The 19,475-nt window shown below is 37.0% G+C and overlaps 1 protein-coding gene across 4 annotated transcripts in view; it reads left to right on the top strand.

The window, feature by feature from the left end:
* lhfpl2b (LHFPL tetraspan subfamily member 2b) overlaps positions 1–19,475 on the top strand; it is a 93,087-nt gene that overhangs the window by 15,042 nt on the left and 58,570 nt on the right. For 2 of the 4 annotated variants that reach the window (XM_015365450.2, XM_015365442.2), the window contains one exon: positions 19,364–19,427. The exons of 1 other annotated variant lie outside the window; for it this stretch is intronic. The gene's annotated coding sequence lies outside the window, so the exon portion shown is untranslated. The remainder of the gene's footprint in view (positions 1–19,363; positions 19,428–19,475) is intronic. One more of the 4 variants, XM_015365462.2, reaches the window with a different exon arrangement.

A 19,475-nucleotide genomic window follows, 5' to 3' on the forward strand; every position in this document is an offset into this window, starting at 1 on the left:
ACTGTACAAGAATAATCAAGTAATAGTCACTAGTCATTATTGGTTAAATCCTTTCGTGCAAAATGTTGATTGCCCAACATTGCCCCCTCTCATTTTATACATGCCTCAATATGTAATTTATCATTTTATAATAAATCTGAATATCTTTTCTTTTTTTATTTGCTCTGATCAATTTGCGAATGTGTACATTTATATATATATATCTGAACAAGAAGTGTTGTAATTTGGAGACAAAAGTATCTGAAAAGGTTTGAGTGGGGAGCTTTGCAAATGACAAAGGAACAAAGAGAGGTTAATTTCATGCTGAATAGCTGCTTTCCATTGAAGACATAACCTCGACCTGTTCCTTTGCAGGTTACAAGTTGAGGCAGCTCCCCACTTAACACAATATATATGTGTTAGATATAAAGTATGTGTGTGTATGAATAAACTTCCTGAAGAGGTACTATTTTCTTTTTTAGGAAATGCCTTGGATTTCTGTTTCTTTGGCTTGTATGACAATTGTGGTATCTCATAGTCCTTCGTGTAAGAATCCCAAAACACTGTCGACAGAGGAAAAACATCCTGAGACGTGTAAATGTGTCTGGCTGAAATTCAGGCCCTTCATTCCATCTGTAGGAGCACGGTTAAGCATGGTATCAAGCTAGATGTCTTAGAAAGGTGAAAATAAGAGTTATGCAGTTTTGTTAACAGAAAGCAGCCCCAAATCATTTAACCCCAGTATTCAATCTGTGAGCCGGTTGCCCATCTGATTAATGTATTGTAAAATAGGCAATTGTGAAAAGAGCTTGCTGAGAGGGAAAATCAGACCCAAGATCTTATAATTCCCTACTATGAAAAAAATTAATTAGATCCTGACAAGAGTTAAAAAGCAGAAATTCAGAGACCTGTCATAGTCTGTGTTCTATAGAAAATACCCACTATATACCATTGCCACCTGTAGTAACATCTGTTGTGTAGCACTGTAGAGTGCTTCTGAGTTGTTCTCATAGTATAATTACTAGGAGTAATAGTTGGTGGCTTGTTCTGCGACAGTGGAATTTCCTCTGAACAGATAGGAAATGTGTTGAGTTGTTTGACTCAAGACTTAAATGCAAATGGACCTGTAGCTACGGATACCATATGGGTAGGAAGAGGTTTGTTTCACCTTTTCGCATGGACCTGCAGCTGAGTAACATCATCTGTTTCAGTTTACAGAGCAGAGCAGCAAGGCAGGCAAGGGCAAGGTGATGACATGGTGCCCTTTAATTATCTTGTTCTAATTTGTAGGTTGGTTTTTGTAATTAATGCTTCGAAGTGGTAAGAGAGAGAGAGGGCAAAAAACGATTTCTTCCCCGTTTTGAGTGGGGGGAAATGGAAAGGTTAAATTTGTCTTCTGTTTCTTTTCAAAAGAAAAGCTTTACACATGGATCCCCTGCGCAGCCTGACTTTACTAAATCAGTGTGCTTCTACAATCGTTATGTGACATTAAAGGGGCATTTTCAATGGTTTTCCCCATAGACTGGTTTTCATCTGAACCGCGGGACTCCACTTTAGAAACTGGGCTGTATGCTTTGGCACCCATTGGACTTTATGATTCAGCACTAGTCCAATTTTAGACAAGTTACTGGTAGTCATTACTACCCAATTATAAAATGGTAACTTCTTTATTTCTATAAAAAGACCACTGATGGACTTCATTCAAGATTTTTTAATAGTTTTCCATCTTTTTGGCCAACACAATGAACATACAAGAAAAAAAAAGTATTTCCAAGTTGGCCAAGAAACAGATGGTCAGCGCAGGCATGCTTCAGCTTATGTAATGAAACATTTTTAGCCTTTTTTAATTTCCTTCTAATACTGTATATATTTGTTCTGTGTTTTATTTACAAGCAGGAAAATAAGCATGGCTGTTGCAAACTGTCATTCAGTTACAATGTCCCTAAATGTATGTAATTGGGGACAGAGTATGATAAATAGAAATATTTAGTTTTTGTAGGAAATTTATAATGAAGGAAATGTTTTGAATATCAATGTAACATAAATGCCAAGAGTTGAAAAATGTTGTAATGTGCCAATTTCTGGAGAAATTTAGAAGACAACCTGAAACTTTTTATATTTCATATTTCAATATGACTTTTTTTTCTTCCTTGTTGTGTGCTTACAGAATATTATGTAAAGTTACATTATCATCTAATTTTCAGGATGTCATGGGTCATTTGTTAGCTTCAAAAAGTGTTGATATTATACACTGTATAAGTGGACCATAACATATTTTTAGATGGAAAATGGTAGGAATATCACCCTTTTCTTTATTAAGTATGTAGGCAGTAAATCATTTTTTTGAGAATTTGCTCCTAGAAAAGATAAGGCAAGAAAAAATGCATAGCAATAAACTCATAATTTCAGTCTCATGTATAACATGGGGCCAGGTGTTTCCAGGAAAGATACTTGTTACTGGAAGTGTCGAGTCCAATCCTGAACAAAAGTTATTTGTGTGTCTGAGGTGTATTGCAGTCTTTTCTACTAATGATCTGTTAGTGAAAAACTGTTTTATTAGTCTGTTTAGTAGGTGTTGAGAAATGTGTACAACAGAAAGAAACTACAGTATTAGACTGCGCATTTGTGCTGTTCCAATACATCTATAAACCCTGTAATCCAATTTTTGTATTTTAGACCCTTTTGTATACCCACATTCAACCTCTGGTTTTGTTTAAATAGAAAATTACAGCAAAAACTGAACCACAAAGCAGCATATTAATGATGGTGTATGGTGTTAACTTTGGGAGGCTAAAAGCATGAAAGTATAAGAAAGCTAGCTAGCTTAACTTTTGAATTTTAAAATGATTTCTATAAGTTGAACTTTTCTCCAGATGACTGTTTTTGGTTTTAAATCATTACAATCTCGTGAATTAAACTTTGGATGGAAAGAAATGCACACATATATAAAGAAAAAGTTCATTACATTTGGAAGGTCTTTAATTTCATTAAAATAGCCCATTTCTGATGTAACTCCCATTTTTTCTAAGCCTGCCAAGCCCTTGTATCTTAGAAGTGGTTTCTCTAACATAAGACACATTTGTGGCACTCATATTTCATTTGGTTGATTCATTGCTCTCCCTTCTGCTTTCTCTGAGTAGATTTGTCATCCTCTGTAGTACAAGAGGAGACACTCAGACATAGAAGCCCCAATAGCAGACAGTTGATGGAAAACAGGAAAATAAAAACTATTCATAAAGTTGGGTTCTGAATGCTACAGACCACAACGAGTCATTAAACTAATAACGACAAAGTGATGTAATCTAAACACACTGTACAAAGCTCGGAGAGTCATCCTGTTTGGTATAATGATTGTTTAACTGGAGAATGGGCACCAGCAGTGAGAGAGTTGTTAGACACCTTGATTCATTCACTACAGCTGTCTGCAGCTGGAGAATTTGCTGTGGTCTGTTGTAGATGCCTTTAATATGCTTTTTAAAATAATCAGAAGGTATTTCTCTAAACACCAAGCTTCTGTTGAAACCTTTATGTATCTTGTTTTAATAATAAACTTGACAAAGGAGGAGTTTTCTGCTCTTTCTTCCCTGGGATAGTTCGGTAAAGAAGGTTGAATATTTTGGGGAGGTGCACCGAAGATCAGAACCTTCCTTCAAAGCTGCTCTTTTTAATATAGAAAAGTCTTCAAATGGTTATACCCTTGAATCTTAAAGAATGTGAAGTCCTTAAATGTCTGAGTCAATAAGTCCATTTCAAAAAGGTGTTCAAAGTGTACCTTACTGTAGTTTAATATACAGTAACTGTTTTCTCAGAAACAGATGGTCTTTACCATTCAAATGTAACTTTTGCTATTTTGATTCTTCAGCTAAGAAAGAGCAAAGCGAGAGCTTATTTTAATTTCCCTCAAAGCAGTAATTACCATGGCTCTGTGCTTGGAAGCCTACAGTCATCTGTATGAGACAAATTAGGGCTTTCCAAGAGCTGCAGATGGAAATGTGGGAGAGTTTTGCTGCTGCGGTTTCTACGTACAGTGTGATTTAGTTTCTAAAGACACTGTGGCAGGAGTAGAAATCCTGGTGTGCTGTTTTAAAAATCAACAGTGGGGATCTCTTCACTGATTCTGTGCTTTGGAAAATAATCCCGTGTTCTGGTAATAGTTTTATTTATGATAATGGTGTAGAGTTCCTCCAGTTATACCTGTCATACTTATACTTACCAGAAATTCCTACTTAGAGTTCTTTTTTCTCTTGTAAATCCATCAGTTATTGGAAAACTGCTTTTTCCTGGTGAGAGTCACAGCAAACTGGACCCTATCCCAGATAGGGTGAGAGCAGGACTACTCCATGGACAGGAAGACAGTACATCACTGTCCTGTTAAACATTAAATAAAACTACAGTTTACCCAAATCTTCTTTAAGAAACTGAAAGTCTCAAGAAATATACAAATTATATTGCAAAGGGTGTTCCAAGCAAATACTGAACTGTATGCATCTCAATCAGAATCTTGTTTCTTGTGCTTTAATTGTAACTAGTGATGTTGTACTCTAGCTTTCCTTACCAAGCAGCCAAAGTACCAAACGAGTCAAAATACTTGTTCTGCAGCATAAGAAGTCACAGTATCTGGTTATAAAACTGGAAACAAATCTTTTAATGTGCATTGAAAGTCATAGTGTCAAACAGCCAAATGATTTTATAGGCAACCAGGTTTCAATTAAAATATAGAGCCTCTGCATAGGGCAGTTCTGAATATTACAGGGCTACCGTATGACCCTAATAAAATATCCATCCATATAAAAATGCTGCTTAGTTTTAAAGACCTCTTGAGGGGACAGAGCCAGTCTATAGCCAAAGGTTTTAGTGTTAGAATTGGAAGCTCTTCAGCTAATTATTACCTATTTGTTAAACTTCCAAGGTACTGTATGTTTATGTATTGTGCACACTGGAACATAAGAAAGAAGGAGTTACAATTGAGAGGAGGCCATTTGACCCATCTAGCTCATTTGGTTTTTAGTATCTAATTCTCCCAAGGGTCTCTAGCCATTTCTTGAAAATGGACAATGGACTTTCAACTTCCACAAGGCTGGATAGCTTGTCCGATACCCTCACAATTCTTGGTGTACAAAAGTGAATACTTTTCTCAGTGTTAAATGCACTTCCCTGTAGTTTCCATCTGTGTTGTCTGGTTTGAGGTTCACTATTAATTGCCTCTTTGGTTGAGCATTTGAGGATTCTTTGTCATTAAGCACAGTCTGTCAGTGCAAGAAATTCCTTTAGGCCCTGGTATATATCTGGTTGCTTTTCTCTGGACTGATTCCAGAGCAGCAGTATGTTTTTTGTAATGTGTTGATGGATTAAAGAGAGACGCTCTTTAGTCAGAGTGAATTGCATGTCTCACCCTTGCCATTCAGATGGCACATTCCAGGAAATGTACTGTAGCTGTCAGCTTCCAACTGAACCAAATGGAAGAAAAACGGAAGTGTAATTTTAGGTTTTTCATTCGGCTAAGGCTAATGTAAGAGATATACACTTATCTCGAAAAGAGACAGTTGTTTACAATTACCAAGGAGCTCTCAGTTTTTTCCTAATTATTTAAAAAAATATTTCACTCTGATGGGTCAGACACTCAAATGTGTAAGTGACAATTGCTTAAATAAGGTTTTTTTTTCTTTTGAGATTTCTGCTGTATAATTAAAATTTATCAGGGGCTTGGCAGTCTCCAATAAAATATTGTGGTTGTGCTCTAAAGTGTGCACTTTCAATAAAACTAGTGGATTGTGTGACTACTGAAAAAGAGGGACATATGACTACCATTATAGGCCCTCAGGGAATACAGTTGACTGTGGTGTACCTGATTTAGTAGCTGGCCTGATTGTAAATCCAGTTTCACACAGCTGCACATGCAAAGAGAAATTTGTACACTGACATTGAAATGAGGGAACAGAAAGACTGAGTCAGAAAAAATGACCTCATTTTGGACCAAAACCAATCCTCAGCTCATATTTAACATTTTACTACAAATGACCTACATTGCAGATCCTAGGCTGTGGATGTTTGGTTTTGGTGTTAATTTGTTTCTTTCAGTAAAGTTTCTCATGCTTTGTTTTCTTTATGCATCTGCATAGAGAGTCTCATCAACAATCCAGATGTTTGAATGTGATACAGTTCTTTGATGTTAAAGTAACTCGGTTGAGTTATGGAGAGTGAGGGTCATTTTCAATTCAACAATGAATGGTTTCACATTTTACTCCCAAAAAGTTTGGTCAGGTATCTGGATTTAATAAATCATTAAGAAGGAGCATTGTAGACACACTGATTCTTTGCATGTTTTCACACTTAATTCAGTAGTTAGACTCCATATGAAATTGTAGGCAAGATTCTTCAAAATTCTACCAATCCAGAGAAGATGCCCAATGCTGGTTAATGACATTTGAGGGAATAACTATATTAAAAGAGACTGAAATTTAAGGCAAGTGGTTGATGCAGGTGTTCTGATTTAGTAAACTTAGTTAGACCAAGTATATCACAGTGTTTGTTTTGTTTGCCAATTTATAAGACACATTTACTGCCTTTGAGTCATTAAACTCAGGAATTACAGTGTTATTACAGTCTCTATTTATGTGCAAGGCAAAATTCTGAAAGAAAACGTCTGTGATTTGTCGATTGGCATAACTTGGAGCAATTGAGGTTGAAAGTATGTAGAATACATAAGCCTAGGAGATTTTAACATAAAAAGTATAACTTTTTACCCTGCTTTGATGATTTATTCTAAACTTGCCACTGTAATGAAACTGCCTCTGCCAGCCGACTGCCACGTTACATTAAAGTAGTTTAGTAAGACTCAGGTTCACACCCTAGATTCAGAACTGTGGTAAACCATGCAGCTATGAATGCTGTAACTATACAGTGCACGGCCTTATAAATTGAGGTTTTATAGAAGTGTGTTTAATAGCATTATGTTTTATGGATTTTTATACGTGCGTTGAAATTGGTAGGTGGGGACAGGGAGCTAGCCATATATTAAAACAAAACAGTTAAGAGCTTGAAAAAGAGTAGGTGAACAAGAATTGGACCTAGCAGGATTTATTGAATATTTCCTTTTAGCTTGAAATATTAGTGATATGTATACATCCTAGGATCAAGGCTCAAGAGTCTATTGGTCAAGCAGCGTGCTCTGAGTGTCCAAGTACACTGTAATAAGAATGTTCTGAACTACCTGCATTTCAAACTCAGACTATATGAATAAAGGCATTCAAAAGATGATTAAATACAGTAATAACACATTAAGAGGTGAATAGCTGCTCTATGATACCAGTGTACTATATCACAATATATCATATAAAGACCTAACTCAAATGTTTAATCATCTTATTTCTCTCTCAATACTTCCAGTGACGAAGGAGCATCACATTCTATTGCTGGAAGCCTGGACTGTAATAGAATGCACCTACTCTCAGTCTTCTCCTTGTACGAATGGAACTGGCCAGATTTGAAGGGACTAGCTTTAAACCTAAAAAATATTACTATATTATTATATTATACAAAAATATTATTTATATGCAAAGATTAAAACATCTTTGTTTCTATTTGTTTCTTACAGGGAGCAAGATTACATTTTTCTTTCCCTTATTTTGATTTTATCTCTGTTTTGGATACTATTGGTATCTGTTAATCACACATGGAGTCTTGATTCAATAAATTCAAGGTACTCCATCTTATTCGAAATATTTGCAACTATGTTCGCATAGTTTGTGTGTTTTGTAAAAGATTTGTCAACTTTTATGAGTTCCCTTCTTTGGAACACTGGTATTAGGGTGTGATTTACCTTTGATCCCACACATACTGTACCTTAGAATTTGTAACTGTATTTAAAAGCTTCCTTATAGTGTCCATAATTTTTGGTAAGCTATATTTAACAATAAAGAAAACACAATAATATGGCTGTTTTCCATAGTAATGCCTGCACAATGTTTTAAAATGGGCTTCTTATTCGCACAGTCTTAACCTGTGGAAAGACTGTAAGTTCGTATTAGGCTTCAACATAATAATTTTCCATTATTTATAAAGTTATAAAGTATCTAAAACTGACCTTTACTGAATCCCACTTTATGCTTTTTTCTGAGGACCTCGATGATTTATTTGATATTGAAGCCACAGCAGAAGGATTACAACCTTACAGGACATTTTTGGTGTAAAGCTTAAATAAAGATGCCAAGGAACATGTTTTCTCTAGAGTTTTCTCCACTTGGCTGTTCCTAGGAGCCGTTTATGTTATTCTATAATGAAATAAAGTGCTGTGCTAGCACCTTCCTGCTGTTTGCTGTGTGTTTGGTCCCCCTGTAGTACATTTTTATCTTCAGATGTTTTTTTTTCTTTACATTTGTGCAGTTCACATACCGTACTTTAGAGTCGGCTGGCCAATGAGGACAGGTTTCTTCAAAAATATCAGCGGAAGCTGAAGAAGCCCAGAGAAAATGAACGTTTTGTCAGCCTTTGAAGCTTTGCTGGCAAGACCTTCAAAGCCTAGAAGTTTCCAATTCGTGTTTAAAATAGAAGACCTCTTAAGTAATAAATTCAAACCAACCGTTGAGCTGCTGGTTTTACAATGCCAGAGCAATTTTGTTTGGTAAAATAATTGATCCTGTTGTGGTTTCATGTTGCAGGGGTTGGAAGTACTCCATTTATTTCCAAATTTGCATGTAAAAACAACCACAAATCAGATAAAGAAGCTCTGCAGGAGACCAGAGTGACGTCATGGTCCATTTCCTTTAATGACACCACCCAGAAAGGGAAGAGTATTAGTAATGCCACTTTCAGAGAGGGGGCTTCTGCACATTAAAGACATGTAAGGTACAATTACTGTTGACTTCTGTGTTTTGATAGGTGATCTTTGGTGTGTTTCAGTGAGATGTGATAGGCTTCTCTGTGGGATCAACTCATTTAATTGCGTTTAAGAATAATCAGAAATAAAATCACAAAGGGTGGTGGGAATTCTCTGTGTTCTTACTGTAGTCTTCTACCCACCAGCACAGAACATAGTGCTTCGGTTTGTAGTTTTTTTAGTAGAGATTTCTCAATACTGGTATGTATAGTCTACATTTTTATCTAAAATTTGAAACAGACCCAGGAAAAAAATAATACAGAATCAAAATGACTATTGAGTTTTTGAGGTCTTATGCTTTGGATTCTTTGAAGCCCAAGTAGGAGGATCACAGTCTGTTCTAAACATTCAGTACACAGTGGAAGGGTCTGGAATAGAGATAATTGGAATAGAGAGAATTCCATTCAGAAGCTATTTATGTAAGATAAAATACCTTAGAAGTTAGACTGTCCTTTATGTGTTGTCCTTTTGTGGGGTTAGAAAGAATCAAGAGTGCATTTCAAACCAAAATAAAAGTGAAATGAACAGAGTAACTTGTAAAAACCTCCACTTTACATAACAATACAGTATTGATTAAATTTCCATGTATGTACAGTACCATGTTCTGCGATTCAGAACGTGGCATCAAAATTTCCGGTGATGTGATGTAGCTCTATGACATTGTCAACAAGCAGGCTTGTGAATTCATCTCTTTCAGTCCAATATGAATATTTATGTGTTTCACAGTGAAACCTACCATAACTAGGAGAATTAGTTTCTTACCATTAATGTGCATGTTGTTGCTTTTGCATTTTTGAATTTGTGAAGGAAGAGTCTACATCCTTAAAGCACACAGTTCTATCAGGCTGATTCATCAGTGGGAGTATTGAGCTCTTTAAAGCAGCCGGATAAAGTGGAACCATATTCTGTTATTGTAATCTTCCTCCTAGCTACTGTATGTAATTGTAACTAAATATCATCAAGTAGGGAGCTGCGTCAGCATACATAGACTGCAAAGGAACAAGTGAAGGTGTATTCCATGCTGAAAATAAAAGAGACACAACGTTTTGGCTGTGGAGCCCTTTTCAGGTGTGGGGGAGAGAGGAAAACCGGTGGTAGATAAAGCATGGGATAACAAAAGCCAGGTGTGGAGAGGAGACAAGAGCACTCCGGTGGGTTGAAGTCAAGAGATGTGAAGAGAGGTGTGAAGTCAAGACTCGCAAATGAATAGAGAGGATTAGAAGGAAACGAGGCTGTCATTGAGAGAAGGGTGAAGGTGTGATCCTAATTTCAGGATAATTTTGGTTTCGGATGCCTTTCTGCAGTAGAAGTTCCGAACCCCCCCCATGAGAACACAGACGGAGAGATCAGTATCATGGCCCTTAAGAGGTAAAATGGGAAACTATGGGTATGGAGAGATCTTTGATCCTCACAGCTCTGACATGTTTCCTGGAACACAAACACATCACACCTACTGTAAATACCATCAGGTTAAATTAAATCCCCCAATTTATCCATTTGGAATACAAGATATGCAGTGAATTTAAGTGACAGAGCCCAGGTTTCTTCTACACAGCCTTGACTTTTAAAGGGGAACTGCAATATATATTGTGGGGTTAGAAAGAATCAAGAGTGCATTTCAAACCAAAATAAAAGTGAAATGTACAGAGTAACTTGTAAAAACCTCCACTTTACATAACAATACAGTATTGATTAAATTTCCATGTATGTACAGTACCATGTTCTGCGATTCAGAACGTGGCATCAAAATTTCCGGTGATGTGATGTAGCTCTATGACATTGTCAACAAGCAGGCTTGTGAATTCATCTCTTTCAGTCCAATATGAATATTACTCTCGATACTGAGACACTTTTTCCGATAAATACTACTTGTTAACTCTACATGCAGCTCATGTTGCAGCATTTCTGCGGTGAAGTGTCTGTGCTTGTGCTTATTTCCTTGTATATCGCATTACTTTAGTCATTGCGCTGTCTACTGACCAGGAAGGGTCAGCTCATGTCACAATTTGTGGGAACTCTCACTCTTGCCTATGGTGAGACCAGGGGTTTGTGACAACTTGGTGACTTAAACTACTTTAATAACGTTAATGACTTTGTACTAAATTTGAAATTTGTCAATGAATTTATTTTTTTACTGAGATTTAATAACTGGTCTGAGAAATTGGGACTTTAAGTCTCTGAGTGACACCTGTGCAGTGACCTACAGCCCTACTGGCTGTATCCGACTTTCACCTTTAAATTTCCAAACCAAGAAAAGCTTTTTCCTCATGCTGCTTATTTTGTGCAATTGAATATTGAACTCACTTATTTGGTAATGATTTTGCAGTTAATTTTGGGGGATATTTTACAAAGGGCAGTTAAGTTATTCTATATAGCATCTTTAATGTCATCACAACATTCATTAAAGTTTTCAGAGAAGCTGGAGCTATTCTAGAATGAAAGGTGTGTTAAATTAACTTAATTATCTGTAACCGTTCTTACTAAAGATCATTTGCAGTGTAGACACTTGTAAAATAACACAGAACTTCCCAATTGTTTGCCTTTCGTGGTAAAAAAAGAAACAAAATCAGATGCTTTTGATTACTGTCCCCAGAAGGCCATTGTCCCAGAGCACAACCACAATATTTTATTGGAGGTGAGAGGTGCAGATGTGTATTTGAAAATACACTCACGTCTGTGCAAGTAGACCATTTGTATAACACGTGCTGCATTTATAACATAACTGACTAGTGGCAAATGCATGAAATGTATATTAAGCATTTGATGATCACGGTATCAGAATCTGTTCACAGTAGGTCAGTGCTTTTTCAAATTGGTGTAGTGTCATCTTACATTGGCTAGATAAAATCAGCTGAAATCAACAGCTTCATGTCGAAACATAACAAAAGAACAATCTCATAAAGGTACTGTATGTTCTGAGACACAAGGATAATGAGTATAATTTACCACTGATCAACCAGTAGTAAAATATCACTCTACGTTTAGTTATTGGGGTATTGAAACTAATCAAGTGCAAGGTCAGGGAAACTAAAAGCACAGATTAAAGTTTTTCTTAAAGCTTATAAGCAGTAAGATGTCTCATCCTAACCCAGATTTCTTTGATGCACAAGATTACATAAGTTCCTTAGCAGCTGTTAAAATGGGAAGTGGTGCAGCCATGTGCTTCGGTTTGTGAACTTAACTTCTCACTTATATTCATTGTGTGCCCCTTTCTCCAATATAGCTTAACAACAGGGTTATCACCCATGAATTAACTCATTTATGTACACAAGTATTCTAAAATTGCCACAAAGCTTGTAACAATTCCTACCAAGTGGAATATAAAGTAGCCTGGGCAAGAACTCTAGGTCTTGGTGCCTTTTTTCAAGCAGTGAGTTAAATATATTTGAGAATAGGGTGCTTTTAATGCGGGTTTAGAGATCCCAAGAAATGTAAAGGCACCAGAAAGGCCTCTTTGTGGTGAGTGAAACCACGGTTGACATGCCTGCAGAAATCCCAGAGTCCCTCAGGCCTGTTGGATCTCCAGCTGTGAAATGGCTGCAACCTTTGCCACATGGCTGCCAGGGCCAACTTCCTCCACCACCTTCTGGGACTGAGTGAAACACTCCCCCTCTGGCCTCCAGTTACTTTCAGGAAAGGCTCTCTTTGCTAGAGAGCCTGTGATCACTCAATGGCTGGAGAAACTGGTGAAAACAGGACTGCTTTAGTATAATCAGAGACTTTAAAGAGCAAGGAGCCCTGGGTGGTCACCAGCATAGTTTCTCAAACCATCTAAATGAGTAGACTAATTTATCTTTAGTTTTAAGGCTGAGGAATTAGAATGGGGGGATACGAAGGGGAATAGAGAGGTATAAAATATTCCTGTCATCAGACTAAGATGTCATCAGACCTTAAGATGTCATCAGACCATAAGACCTTTGCTCACTTCAGTCAAAGTCCAGAATCTTTCTGTTTGCATGTCAGCACAGGATGAAACCTGTCAAGATTCAGATACAGTTGCAGCATTCTTCCCCAAAACATAGGTGCAACACACAGAAAATGGGTAAGAGATGACTTTTTTCCCCCACTTTAAATTCATTACAGCTGTTTGGCTGTGTATTGAAATGGAATTGAACATGGGGGAGTTTCATTAGTGTTCCTAGGCAATATGTAGAAACCAAAATAAATGTTACTTCTGCCAGATACATTGAACTAAGATCTATCATTATTAATATACAAACAGGCTGACATAGGTGTGATAAAAAATAAAAATGATTAAAAAACTGTGCAATGGTCTAGACAGAGACTTGGAATTAAGACATGGAAGTGAAATTAATATTGAAATGAAGAAGATGTACCCATATGTTTTTCTACAAGGTACTTTTTTCCTGTTCTGTTAAATTATTAATTGTGGCATATTTAGGAAGTCAGACATATCACGTTTTAAACACCGGCTGAATAAAAATATAGACTGCGGAGTGGGAAATTCCTTCTTGCTGGTTTGGATGAAATTCTTGTGACTAAACTTTTAACTGTCAAGATTTTTGGGAAGTCCTCTTTCTTATTTCCTGTTTAACAGAATTATGTCCCATTATGGCATCTGTTTGCTCAGTTAAAAGATCAGATCTTGTTCTGGTTTCTGACTCACTGGATTACAGAAATATCTATAATTTATTTTTAATCCTGTTGTCAGAATCTTTTATATCATACTTTTTGTATATGTAAGATGCAATATAAAATGTGTGTGTGGTTATAATTTGGTCTGATATAGACTTTAAAAAAGAAGTCTATTTCAGAGCCACAGTGGGTCACTAGGGCAGAGCTGGTTTCCTGGTTTCTGTAGTGTTAAGTGGACAAGAGAATAAGTGACTCCCCTTCCAGATGGAACACAAGTCCATCATAGCGATTACCCCCCAGCAATGCCCATTTATACAGCTGGATGGATTAGGATAACCAAGTTAAAATATCTTCCTTGAGGGTGCAAAAGCAGTGCCTGTAGCAGGCAATTGAACCCAAAACCTGCCAGTTGTGAGTCCAAAGGCTTCATTAAAGCCATCATTTGTAAGTACAGCCTATTAAATCTTTCATTTTACAAAATAGCAAAGTGGTTACAGTGGGAATGGTCACAATCTGTGACCATTCTCAGGGTGAAAGTGGTGATGGACCTGAGCAGAATTTCACCAGCACCGAGGTTACAGTTTGATAAGACGAGGATATATATTTTTTGTTGTTTGGTTTTCTTGGAAGGTTGTTCTGACCTTCCCCAGATAGTGATGCACTATGCACTGTCTCGAGATCACTTGGCAAGATAAAGTGTAAATGCCAAAGCACAGTTGGAATGAGACATCATGTGTGTTGAAACACTGCTAATGAAGCATTTACTAAGTAAGTATGCAAAATGGATTAAATCAATTGCTGTGAGTAATATCAAGAGGAACGCTCAATAGGAAACTTCTGCACGCCATGAAAAATTGCATCAGTGCTCCCAATACTTATAACAGCCATCCATAGCTCAGTGGCCCATATTGAGCCACAATACATCTGGGACTGGAGAAGGGGAGGCTCTCCAGAATGCAACATGAGCAGGCTCTGCATAAACAAACCCAAACCATATCTCTGCTGTCACAACTGCAGTCAACATAGAACCACAAAATAACACACGTGCTATTTGCAGTCCTCCTTATTTACCAACATGTGTGTCTTCACAGGAAGGATCAGCAACAGCAAGCTCCATAGTAATTGTGGCGAATATCAGCATGCATACCGACCTGCTGATCTTTTCCCGAAGCTAATCATTTATCTGTTACACAACCTTACAATATCATCTTTTTCTTTTTATTTGTCTTATATTATATCGTCATATGCTCACATGAGTTCTTACAGAATTAGGACTGGTTATAAAAGATTGTTAATCTCACATGTGTTTTCAGAAAATAGGTACTCAGATGTAAAACAAAACTTGATAAAGCAGTTTACAGGACATATGGATCTGATCATGAAACAGGAGGTTAACAATATTTTCACATGAACTGTAAAAGACTGACCTAAATATTTCCAGAGCACCATATGATTGATCTTGAATATGATATGATGGTATAGTCTTCCGGTATAGTCTTAAAAAATACAAAACAAAAACATGTCTTGCAGTTTGAGATTTTTTTTGTCAAAGGAAATCGCTTCTGAAGTTGTTTTGCTGTTGAAGTGCTTGGTACAGAACAAAAATCGAATTGTTCAAAAAAAGTGAACTGCAAATTATAGCAAAACTTATGTATGTCTGATATGGAGGATCATTTCCAATTTAATTCAAGGGACATTAGGTTGTGTATGAAGAAAGCTTGAAATAAGCAGGAAATACTATAAAATGCACCTGCCCCAGGCAGCAGAGTCCTGAGATCCTTGAGACTCGGATCTGACTTTAAAGATGTGGAAAATAGATTGCTCCTTTCACTCAAATGGTGCATTGATCTAAGAGCCTGATAAAACCTTTTAACAGCACAGGGGGCTGAGAGGTTTCACTTAAAGCTGTCTCTAAGAGAGTGTGATATATGATTCATGTGTGAATTAGGTGTTTGCTTTGGCCTAGGTCTCTTGAATGCAGTATTTGAAAGGACTTAGGAGGCGGTACCTCCATTGATCTTATAAGAAGCCTATAAATTCCACATGTACGGTTATTTGTACATACCTCCTTTTTGTGTGCTTGTCCATTAGACTGCAAATAATGAAGCAGCTATATGATACTGTAACATCCTGTGAAACAAAGCTGATAAATATGCATAAAGGTGGAATCAGAATCCCACATAACACAAGTTTAGGAATAAGTGAATGGAATCTATACTGTACCTTCACCTTGTGATTTTTTTTGCAGATTTGATCAGATTGTAGACAAAAGATAACCCTGTCCATTCTAATGCTTCAGTAGGTTCAGTTAGGTTGTTTTCTGCTCTTAAACCACTTAAGATGTTTGTCTTAAGAGTTATATAGGTGCAAGAGAAAGAAAAATAAAAGCCACAGACGATTTAGCAATTAAGGTATTGTGTATAGGTTTTATAATTCAATGTCAAACTAAAATTCTGAGGTCACCCTGTAGTGATTTTCAGTGTTTATATACTGTGACTGTTCAGTTTATGAATAAATTGCAGTCTCAAGTGCAATAAGTCTGTTTTATGTACATCAAAGAATGTTTTCCATGGGAATTCTCTTTGTGGAATTTAGATGCGTGTTTCTGCTATTTTTGTTTAGTTTGAGATTTCATTCATGTAAATTTCATTTTGTCTGAGATCTTTAACACTGTTAGGTATAAAAAACACAAGAGTTGAGTGTGCTATCAAATTTCTACTAAACAAGAAGATAAAAAATAGATTGATTTATGTCTCAGGCATTAAAAAGTGGACTGACCCTAATGCTGGGACACTGACAGCACATTAACATTCAAACACCTTAGTAAATCAAAAGAGGTTAAATACTGAGGGGTTCATTTCTTCATAGTACACATGATATATTAAAACATGAGACAAACTGGAGGAGTCTGTTGCTGTGTCCTTATCTCCTGATAGCCACAAGCCAATGCGTGAAAAGCACAACTGGCTTTTCCAATTTGGGAATGTAGAACAAAAACAATTGGCAATTCTAAATTAAAAAAAAAGGAAAGAAAAAAAACAAAGGGGGGCAGACACTGTCCTGTGGACTGTGGCCAGGGAATTGTGTGAGTGTTAAAAATTGTATTAAAAAGCAAGCTTTTAAATATAGGTTTTGTATAGTATATAAATAAAAGGCTATACATTTGTAATCATTAGCTCATGACATCCTCTTAGATTCTGTAATTTAACAGTGATTTTATGGTGAACTTCTAGCAATGTGTACTTACATCTGGTGAAGACTGATCATTTATAGTTTTGTTAACTGGAAACCTTCTACATTTTAACTAATCCTCTATTTAACAATTTTATTCACCTAGCTGATTGTTGATTGAGAACAAATTCTCCTTTACTATAATGACTTGGGAAGTTATCTTTTTAACAGCAGGTCAGATCATTTGATCAAAGCGACCCATGTGAGGTGCCTTTCTCAAGAATCCAACAGCAAAGCTCCACTCAGGATTTGAGCCAACAACCTTCCAAGTAAAAGGCCAGAGCCCAAACCACTTCACTTCCCTGTTCCTCCATGAGCACCAAACACATGTGATGTGCACTTAATTTTTACAACTTTATAGTTCAAGTTCAAAACTTTATTATTAAAACAGCTGGTTACACAGAATATGTTTCAGTGAGCTCAATAACAGACATATAATACAGATATAAAATGTAAAGTCAATAACAGAATGCACCCACCCAACAGCAGTAGTACTTGTTCTAATAGCCAGCAGCCATAACACTCTGCAACTCACAACTGGCAACCCACTGAAGCTAAGCAGGTGTAAGCCTGGTCAGTACCTGGATGGGAGACCTTCTGGGAGAAATTAAGGTTGCTGCTGGAAGAGGTGTTAGTGGGACCAGCAGGGGGGGCTCACCCTGCAGTCCATGATGGGAACACTATACTGTAAACAGGTGCCGTCCTTCGGATGAGATGTAAAACTGAGGTCCTGACTCTCTGTGGTCATTAAAAATCCCAGGGCGTTTCTCGAAAAGAGTAGGGGTGTAACCAGGCCAAATTTCCCATTGGCCCTTACCAATAATGGCCTCCTAATAATCCCCATCTATGAATTGGCTTCATCACTCTGTTCTCCTCCCCACTGATAGCTGATGTGTGGTGAGCGTTCTGGCGCACTATGGCTGCCGTCGCATCATCCAGGTGGATGCTGCACATTGGTGTTGGTGGAGTGGAGTCCCCATTACCTGTAAAGCGCTTTGAGTGGAGTGCCCAGAAAAGCATTATATAAGTATAAGAAATTATTATTATTATTATTAATAGACCTAAGCTACCAACCAGAAGGGAGAGATTCAAGATGGCGTCGACCAGGGTGACTTGGTGTTTGCTCTGTGTTTGTAAGAATCTCAAACTGCAGTACATTTAATCTAAATGTGTTCTACATGTCCTTGTCTCTTTTATAAAAATCATAATTTTGTTTAGAATGTTTAGAAGATGTAATAGTACTGTATGTTCATCACTGCTTTGTATCAGACACCAACCTTGGGCGCCAGGCCTATTTTCAGCCGTAGATGTAAAATGAAAGCTATTTTGCACAAGAATATGAGGAATCCCAGGCATGTCCTTTCCTGTTATTTTTATTTTGTTAAATCCTACCATTCTTTCTGACCTTTATTATAATCCACAGGACCCCTCATACACAAATCCTTCATTGTCCTCGGCTCTTCCTCTGCCCCCACGCTATCAGGATGTTTTCAGTCCTGCTGGGCTCAGGCTTTCTCAGCTGGTGAATGCACTGACCCTTCCTTGTGCTCAGTGAGGAAATCTTTACTTTGGCTTGAACTGAGCAGTCCAGTCAGCTGACGAAGGACAAACTGCAGCCAAGGCTGAGGAGACAGGAGATTGTAACTGGCACACCAGCTGCAAAAATTAACAGATTTTATTCTCTGCAGAATTTATGTGTGGATGGTTTTCTCCTGTCTGCAAGTAGGTTTTACTGCACATTAATCAGACCTTTTTAGTTTCTTTCTTTTTGCCCTGATTCCAGAGGACTCAGGGTACTTGTTGAGTGAGAAGGTGTATAAAACAGCACGTTTCACGGTCATTAATGTGACTAAAAATTTTGTGCAAACTCAAAATTTTCTCAAAGTTCGTTTCAATTATAGAGTTGCAGCTGTTGATTTCACTGACCCAGCTATACTTGTCAAATGGATGTCTCACTTTGGGTATCAGAACTTGTAGTTCTATCGCTTAGAAAGAGAGGTCTTTTGTATTGCTTAGAACATCCAACCATCAAATGTACAGTACATGTAATGTATATACAGATTATGTCTTATAATCAAATTGTAGTTTTAATTTTGAACAGTCTAATGTATATTTGGAAAGTTATTAATTAAATACATGAAAGTGCTACTTATATAGAGTGATGAGTATTTCCTAGATATAGATTTCTAATTTTGCAATCAAAATAGTGGGAATTAAAATGAATAGTTTGTCCTTGAATTATCCTTTTTGTACTGGATTGATGTATATTGTTCTATTTTTAGGATAACAGTATGTAAATGACATTCGGAATTGTTGTTTTTTAATGTTTAATTAATGGATTTGTAGCATTTGTAACAGAAAAAAAAGAAGATTCTCTTGAAGCTACTTTCTGCGCTTTCTCCCTTGTGTAGCCTGTACAGTACCAAAGAGACTTAGCGATGTTACTTAGTAACAGGTCTTAAATACTTCTAATTGCACTTACAGATGTGATGAATAGATAAGCATTCTGCCTCATGCAAAAATATTTCTTAATGTAAGTAAACATCTATTATTTGGCCTAAGACTGGATACAAGTATGGAAAAGGTTCTTTTGCAGTTAGGAAATAAGGTTCTTAAACCCAGGCATACACTGAGGTGACAACATGTTTCAAATGTATTGAATATGTTGTCGTTGCTTTTTAGGTATCACTGAGTTGTTGTTTCCACAACGGTGCTGGCAGCCTGCTTGGAAGAGAAGGTACTGGAGGTAGGCCTGCATTTCTAAATAACACTATTTCAGTTGTAGTCAAGGGAT

This window comes from Lepisosteus oculatus, chromosome 3 (genome assembly GCF_040954835.1).
Source record: "Lepisosteus oculatus isolate fLepOcu1 chromosome 3, fLepOcu1.hap2, whole genome shotgun sequence".
NCBI classification, from domain to species: Eukaryota; Metazoa; Chordata; class Actinopteri; order Semionotiformes; family Lepisosteidae; genus Lepisosteus; species Lepisosteus oculatus.